This window comes from Bactrocera dorsalis, chromosome 1 (genome assembly GCF_023373825.1).
Source record: "Bactrocera dorsalis isolate Fly_Bdor chromosome 1, ASM2337382v1, whole genome shotgun sequence".
Taxonomy (NCBI): domain Eukaryota; kingdom Metazoa; phylum Arthropoda; class Insecta; order Diptera; family Tephritidae; genus Bactrocera; species Bactrocera dorsalis.
In genome coordinates, this window is record NC_064303.1 from 71,019,566 (window position 1) to 71,028,495 (window position 8,930).

At 33.9% G+C, this 8,930-nt stretch overlaps 1 long non-coding RNA gene across 1 annotated transcript; it reads left to right on the top strand.

The window, feature by feature from the left end:
* Positions 1–261: 261 nt before the first annotated feature.
* LOC125775686 (uncharacterized) lies at positions 262–8,295 on the top strand. Its single transcript, XR_007421291.1, has 4 exons — positions 262–1,590; positions 1,646–1,951; positions 2,123–7,883; positions 7,943–8,295. It is a non-coding gene; the product is annotated as an uncharacterized LOC125775686 (long non-coding RNA).
* The last annotated feature ends 635 nt before the right edge of the window (positions 8,296–8,930 follow it).

Here is an 8,930-nt window from a genome sequence, read left to right on the forward strand (position 1 = left end):
TATCAACAACTAATTGGCAGTTTAATGTATCTGTCAGTCTTAACTAGACCAGATATTAGTTACTCTATAAGTTTTCTAAGTCAATTTAATAATTGCCATACAAAAGAGCATTGGGAATATGCAAAGAGAGTACTGAAATATCTAAAACGAACTAAAAGTTATGGAATAAAATATTGTAAAGAAGGTAATTCAGAAATAACAGGATATGTAGATGCTGATTGGGCCTCTAACTCTATAGATAGGAGATCGTATACGGGAATGTGTTTTTTATTATGTAATGGTGCAATATCATGGGAATGTAAAAAACAGAAATGTGTAGCCCTCTCTAGCACTGAATCAGAGTATATTAGTCTATCTGAGGCATGTAAAGAAGCATTGTATCTAAAGGAATTACAATATGAAATAACAAATAAAATGTACACAATCAATCTGTATAATGATAATCAGGGTGCACAAAAAAACTGTGTGCAAATCCAGTCTTTCACAAACGTACAAAGCACATTGATATCAAATATCATTTTTGTCGTGACCTAGTAAGAGATAAGATTGTTAAAATACTGTATTTGCCAACAGCTGATATGCCGGCTGATATTTTAACTAAAAGTTTATGTACAACAAAACACTATAAGTTTATGTCGCTTCTTGGCATAGTTTCTATAGAATAAATTTGATATGTTATAAATTTTTTCAGTGAATATTGCGATAAGTGGAGGTGTTATTTTGTATCGGCAATATCACGTTTAAAGTTAGTAGCGCCATCTTCAGTATGAATATGTAATATATATCTGTATGTGCTGTAGTTTGCTTCTACAATAAAATGAATTCACTTCTTGTTTGTCATTCACGTGTTTCATTTCATTTTAAATATGAAAGTAAATTAAATGTGTTGCACGTGCATTCTCAAGCGTCGCATGCTCGTGATATACCGTTATAACAGTTCTAATATCATTAAAATTTATATTCTGTATTGCTAAAAGCTAGTGTGCTAACGTAGTCGCAAAAGTGAGTACAGAGAAATCGTGGCGTGTAGACAATTTAATTTGCAAAATATTATAAAAATGAGTGAATATAATTTTCGGTCGAAAATTTACTTAATTGGAACGTCAAGCTCCCAAATTCTTGGTGCAAAACTACCATCAAATAACATAGTGAAATTATCAATTCTTAAGAGTGCTAGATTGACTATAAAAGAAGTGTCCGTATTTTGGGAAAAAGCAAGAATTCCAATAAGAGATGAAAAACACTGCATTGACAAGTTGGAAAATACGCATAGAGAATGGCAAGCTATTGGAAAAAGTAAAAATCGGCCTAGTGAAAAGCAAAAACAAAAAGTAAAGCAATTTAGTGAAATGTTAGATGATTTATTTGATATTGCTCATGCTAATGCATTACAACTAATTAAAATTGACACCGACAAAAAGTTTTTGATAAATCAACGAAAAAAGGGGCGACCAGGATGTTTTGGTGTTGTTGATACCAAAACTGCCCAGAATGAGAAGAGAAAGGCAGCGATTTTAGAAGAACAAATGAGAAGAAAGATACGAGTGGTAGACAATATGGAAAACGAAATTGAGGCAATTAACACAGAAGGTATGTATTTGAATGAAACTGTAATTTGAATGGGGTGACATTTATGTATTTGTAGCAGAAGAATTCTCTTCAGACAGTGATGATGTGCATACAAATTTGGAAAGTGAGATGGAAGAAGATTCTCATCCATCATGCTCCACTTCCATCAAAAATCGAGGAACGAAACGTCTTCACTGAAAGAGTCGTATCTGCCCTAGATAAATGCAAAATTAGTGATCGTTCAGCAATGCATATTGTCACTGCCGTTGCTGAAGCACTAGGACATAATACAAATGAACTCATAATAAACCGTACGTCATTGCAGCGCCAAAGGCATTTAAATCGGTTAAAAAAATCAGAAAACAGCAAGGAAAACCTCAAGGTAAGTCGTGTACGGATTAGATCATTGAATCGCGGTATTCGGGTAATAAAACTCTCAAGCAAATTTTCTTACATATGCATATCCCTTGAAATTTTTTATTTAAAAAAATATACATTACATCTATATTGCACTTGAATGAACAAATTTTGAATGATACATTTTGTTAAATAGATACACTGTGGCACTTTGCATTGTGATGGAAAACTCCTTCCGGAAATAACAGGTCGAGAATAGGTGGAACGACTTCCAGTTGTTGTTACTGACAGGAACGGCGAACACTTAATAGGGGCTCCAAAACTATATGCTGCAACGGGCTCAGAAATAGCTGATACGCTGTACGAACTGATATTTGAGTGGGACTTGAAGAATCATATTGTGGTCTGTTGTTTTGATACGACATCGACTAACACGGGCGTAATAAAAGGAGCTGCAACGTTGTTAGAAAAAAAACTTGAGCGAAAGCTTTTGTATCTACCTTGTCGGCATCATATATATGAAATATTGCTGAGAGGAGTTTTCGAGTGTTATTTTCCCGTAAATACAAGTAAAGACATCCAATTGTTTCGCCGGTTTCAAGAGAATTGAGAAAATATTGATAAAAACAATTTTAAAGACTTGCTACAAAACAATGAATTAAAATTACGTTTGAATGATAACGTAGATACCATTTTAAATTTTTGCAAGGAAGAGATGAAAAAGAAAATAGTTAGAGATGACTATAGGAAATTATTGGAATTGACGTCTATATGTCTAGGAGCAAATAACGGCATAAAATTTCGTGTACCAGGTCCCACTCATCATGCGCGGTGGATGTCTAAAGCATTATATTGCTTAAAGATCTATTTATTTCGTGAACAGTTCAAACTAACGGAATATGAAGAGAATTCGTTAGCAAGTATATGCGCATTTATTATAAGATTCTACGTTAAGCTTTGGTTTAGGGATGATCGATATTCAAAAAACATCGATGTTGACATCGATGTCATAATCGAAAGCTCAACATCGATGTTCCATATTTATCAAAAACCGAACATCGATGTTGGATCCATCGATAATTTTTCATTAATAATTGACAAAGAAACAAAACACAATATATAAATTCGAAATTTATTAAGCAACAGATCAAATTATTACATATCCCAATATTTTTTATTAATTGACTGAAGCAAAAGTAATTTTGGTAAAGAAGAACCTTTTAATCGGTTTCTTTGTTGATAAAGAGTAGAACCAGCTTTTGAAGAGCTTTCTGGGAAATATAAGATAATAAGAAAAGAAGAAAGATTCTTTTTTACAAATCTACTTCTGGGAAAAATAAGAATTCATATTTTTGGACTACTATATAATAATTGTGGCATAAAATTTATATACCAATTGAAATAATAAATTTAAAATGCGCAATAATATTTTGATTTATGCTTGTATAAGTTTTTTAAATTTAAGACTTCGCTCATTCCCAACCCAATTTTCATAATTTTTCTGTAAATTAACAATATTATACTAAATATTAATTTTTTGAAAAAATGTTATTTTCAACATGTACTTTATTTTTATAATATAACACAACCGTCTTAATACTCGCTCTTCTAATTTTCATATTGCCAAATTGAAAATGCCGTGGGCATATGTATGTGCAAATGGGATATGTTGCCTCTTCAAAATTTTCATAGAAATGAAAAGTGCGCTGTCAAACTGCTGAAGTGACAGCTTCTAGCTTACTATACATGGCAAACTAGATAGTATTCTATATCTAGTAAGCTATGAGCAATGTGGAGTCTCCACAGGCAATGGGCACGGCAATGCAGCTAGTATTCTATATATTCAATCCTGTCGAGATGCCCCGTAAGCTGCATTGCTTTGGATGACGTCCGTGTCGTGCGTGAAGCCGTAAGTTAACATCAATGATCGATTCCGTTAACATTGATGTTGCGATATTTTTCGTATGGTAACATCGATATTAAAACATCGATGTTTTTGCTTTCAATATCGATGATTATCGAACATCGATGTTCATCGAGCATCCCTACTTTGGTTTAACTGCACCAATCCGTCTAAAGCACCTCTTCAAGACTTGTCTTTTATTAAAGAAATTCACGGGTATAGAAATGTTAATATAATATCTGAAATTGCAATAAAAAAATTTGTAAACACCTCTGGTAACTGTCTGAAGAATGTATTGCATTGACATTATTCGACGATGACGTTTCTTATGCCATAAAACAAAATGGAAAAAATTAAAAACAATGACAACTGCGACAAGGAAACGGAACATTTAAAGAGGGTACACGTAAGATCCAGTGAAATCAATGAATTTATAAGAAAAGAACTACATGATTTTGTAACAGCGAATACAATTGATTTTTTATGGACGGTTTGGGATTTCACCTCAATTTCTGCAGGTAGATCCACTTTATTGGAGGGATACAGAAACCTATCAAAAAGCTAAGGATATTGTTATAAATATAAAAGTGGTTAACGACACAGTAGAACGTGGAATAAAACTTATGGAAGAATATAATAGAATACTAACAAATGACGAACAAGAAAATCAATATTTATTACAAGTTGTAACTGATTATTAAAAACAATTTGATTCACATAATAAATAATTTTTAATTAGATCACAAGAAATAATATTATATTTTTTATTATTACAAGTTAAATTACCTTTCGCACATAACAAATGAAGTAGGGTGGACTAAATTTAAGAAAATGTAAAAATTCGTAATTTTTCAGGATTTCAAGCTCCTTGCGCAACCTCTAAATCTTTTTTGATTGACCTAAAACTTTGTATATACTAGTTTTTTGGCTATTCGCATATTTCAAGGGGGTGCGATCGAGAATTGGAATACTTTGGAAAATAAGGGCCACCCCAATGTACATATGTATTTTATGCGTTGAAGGCGGCCTGTACAATCCAATACAATATGTGAAATGTTATCGCTCATTTGCTGCAAGACCGGCAGAAATCAAAAAACGTGATTTTTGAGTTAATGCTGCTGAATTGTTCGTTATATCATACTTCATGTTGAGTGAAAAATTCGTATGAATACCTCTCATATGCTCCGCTTGAGAAGAGGTGTAAGGTTGGAGTCACCGTGTAAGGTTGTAGTCAGTTGAAAACTTTAAACGCGTTTTCTGGTGAATCGATTTTTTTGACTTATGCCGGTCTTGCAGCAAATGAGCGATATGTGAATGTTTGTTTTATATTTTAAATGATCAAATAATATTTATCTTTTCTTTCATATCGCTTTCATGTTTACAACTTTACTACCTACTGATTATCTGTTTTTTTATTATAATATTTGTAAATTTGTCTACACACAACTTTGTATGTAAATGTGTACGCTTACTACTTCATGCGAAATCTCCGTTGTCACCGGCAACCAATGGCTGAAGCTCACATTTTGTCGAAGAGTCAATGTGTCGAAGAACTGACGTGACGACAAAGCGTCACACCATTGTGTTGTTGGTCGAAAATCCGAGCTGTGCCGAAAACACAAACGAACGATCGCCAGTTGCCACTGCTTCCCTTGCCGCTGTAACAGCTTCTCCAACAAACCATTGTAAATATGTATGTTTGCATACATATCGACACAGATTTTTGTAAGCCGCGTAAAAATATATATACAGGGAAACCTCCCACAAGCGGACACTGACGGTTCCACAATTTTTGTCCGCTTATGGGGAGGGTCCGCTTATAGGAGTGGGCGAATAAAAATTTTACTAAAATTTATGCACACACTACTTTTTAGATAAATTAGATTTCTTGGTAATTTAATTTATATATTTCATTTTTATTGCGAGATGTTTCATAGTTATAATAAATTGAACATATTTATTTATGTTTGGACTTTTAAAAATTCCTTTACCGTAGTTTGTCGCCACTTTCCTTGTTTCTGTTTTATAAAAAAGTTTTCAGGATTTCTTTCCAAATTTTTGGCATACTGAAATCGAGTAACGTCGTCACTAATGAATTTTTTAATGCGACGAAGTTGTTTTAGTGTTTCAGTGTATGATTTAATTTGACCCGCATCCTGAGCGCATACTTCATTTAGTTCTTCAGTTTCTCTGTCAGATAATTCGTCAGTAACCGTTTCGTCAATAACAATGTCAATATTATCATCTTCTGTAGTAACAATTTCGTTGATTAACAAAAAGTCATCGGAAAGCTGCCCTTGCTCATTTTCATTTAAAAGTTTTATCAAAGCCGATAACGTCGATATGGGAATATCGTCCTCTGCATCGAAGTCAGAAATTTCGTTCAAACTTTTTTGGAAACCAGCTTTTGAAAAACAGTTTTTAATTGTTTCCATCGTTACGTTGTCCCATGCAGTCTTAATAAAATAAATAGCCTCCAAAATGTCAAATGTTTCTAAAAGTTTGTTCATTGAAATTTCATCTATTCTTGTTAAAATATGTTTGATAATATTGCATCTGTAGTGACATTTGAAATTCTGTATAATTCCCTGATCGAGGGGCTGGCAAATTGATGTTGTAGTAGCAGGTAAAAAGATCAACTTTATGTTATTAAGTTTAATATGTCGAGGGTGAGTTGTGGCATTGTCCAAAAATAGTAAAACTTTTCTTATCTGAGAGCCCATTTTTTTATCAAACGTTAGTAGTCACTCACACATAATTTCACGAAACATCCAAGCTTTGGGATTTGACTTCCATTCAACTGACAGACTTTTTATATCGCATTTTTTAAACGCGCGTGGTCATGCTGTTTTTCCGATCACTAACGGTTTTTCCTTATCTCCAGCCATATTGGCACACAATAGCACTGTTAATCTTTCCTTCGATAACTTACCGCCAACACATTTTTCGTTCTTCAAGGCCAGAGTCTTATTTGGCAAAGCCTTGAAAAAAGTCCAGTTTCATCTACGTTAAATATAACTTCTGGTCTGTAGCCCAATAAAAAGTCTGGTAGCTTTTGTTTGAATTGATGTACATCCTCAGGATTAACCTCAGCAGATTCTCCACATATGCATTTGAAAGTCACATTATGTCATTTCCGCCATTTTCCAGCCATCCATTTGATGCCGAAAAAGTTTGAACTCCTACTTTACCCACAATTTGTTTTGTTTTTTCCTTTTTAATATGGCCCGACACTAGTATATTTGATTTGATTTCTGGCTTTGACAAACCACTTAAAACACAAATTGTCTATTTTTGAACCAGCGTTTAAAAAACTGCGGCAAGTTTCAGGAAAAACTGCGGCAAGTCAAGGAAAAAATCAGAAGTCGCATGATTTGACTGGCGCAAAAATCAAATAGCTACGAAAATCAGAAATCAGCATAAGTCGCCGTTATTCGTTTTTCTGCTTTCTGCTTTGCTGTTGCTTTCGTTCGTATACATAAGTTGCCGCAGCAGCTATCAACAATTTTCGACAGTTGTTGGCAGTCACAGTCGCGAAAAGTAATTCATTCGGCTTTTTGCTACTTTTGATTTTTGTCGCTGTCGCTTTCGATCAACAGCGTAAGTCGAAAAAAGCAAAAAGCGTCCGATTCGTGGAAGTCACCAGCAGTTGCCGTCTTGTTCTTTTTCCTCTTTTGCTTTTATTTGCAATTTGAACGCTGCTAGACTCACATGTGTTCAGTTATGGCGCCAAGTGCATCATTTAAAATCTATTTGGGATAGACTTAATAGTCTTCACCCTACTGGCAATATGTGCTCAACTCCGAATTCCAGCTCTAATGAAATGCAGAACTATTTTTTTGATGAGGACGACGAATTGTTAGAAGCGTACTTATCTCACGGCGTTAAATCAGAAGTCAACAGTACAATCGATGTCTATTCAAAAATTGAAAACCTGAAACTTTCTTATCAAAGGGTTGACAAAGACGTTATGTCTTATTGGAAAGGAAAACAGTATACCGACCAGGAATTATACGCAATTAGTAATATTTGTTATACCGTATCGCCAGCTCAGGTAAATGAAAATGACCTAATTTATTAAAGTTTTCTCATTTATTTATTATTTTTTAACAGGTGTCGATTGAACGAGCTTTCTCTACTTTAAGACTGGTGCTTACCGACTATCGCAATCGATTAAGCCACGACGTTCTTGAGAACATATTGCTAGTAAAATTAAATCCTAGCTTTCTGGACATGCCCATTGATACGTTGCCACTTTTTGAACAAGAGGAACTTTGTGATGAATAATCAAAAAAATGAGTAATGAATGTAATGAAAGCAATGAAAAATTAATTTACTGTTATGTTTTTATGTTATTTTATTCCAACGAATTTTGATTTAGTTTTTTATTTTTGTAAACTTAAGAAAAATTAAAAAAGTTGAAAATGAACAAAATAATAAAAAAATTCAAGTACACTATGAGTAAATGCCAAACATTTCTTTAAAGTCGTAGCTTATCAAAAACGGTCGCAACGGCCGACTTCCACGAATCGGACGCTTCTTGCTTTTTTCGACTTACGCTGCTGATCGAAAGCAACAGCCACAAAAATCAAAAGTAGCAAAAAGCCGAATGCATTACTTTTCGCGGCTGTGACTGCCGACGACTGTCGAAAACTGTCGATAGCTGCTGTGGCAACTTATGTCTACGATCGAAAGCAACAGCAAAGCAGAAAGCAAAAAACGAGAATAACGGTGACTTATGCCGATTTCTGATTTTCGTAGCTGTTTGATTTTTGCGCCAGTCAAAGCATGCGACTTCTGATTTTTTCAGAAGCAGAAGCAAAAGCAATTGCATACTTTTTGATATCGCTCGCAGTTGAAGTAGCGAATAGCAACAATATTGCGACTTATGCTAATTCGACTGCAGTTTTTTAAACACTGTTTTGAACCATCACTATTTAAGATGTTTTTCTTTTTATTTATGTTATCACCACTCAACCATATCCTTTTAATGTCTTCCTTTTTTCACAATAGTGGCAGCCTGGGATTTTCCAACATCGAATCTTTAAAAGCAAACAAATAGAAGTAAAAAAAATTGTAAAAATTGTAAAGATTGCACGAA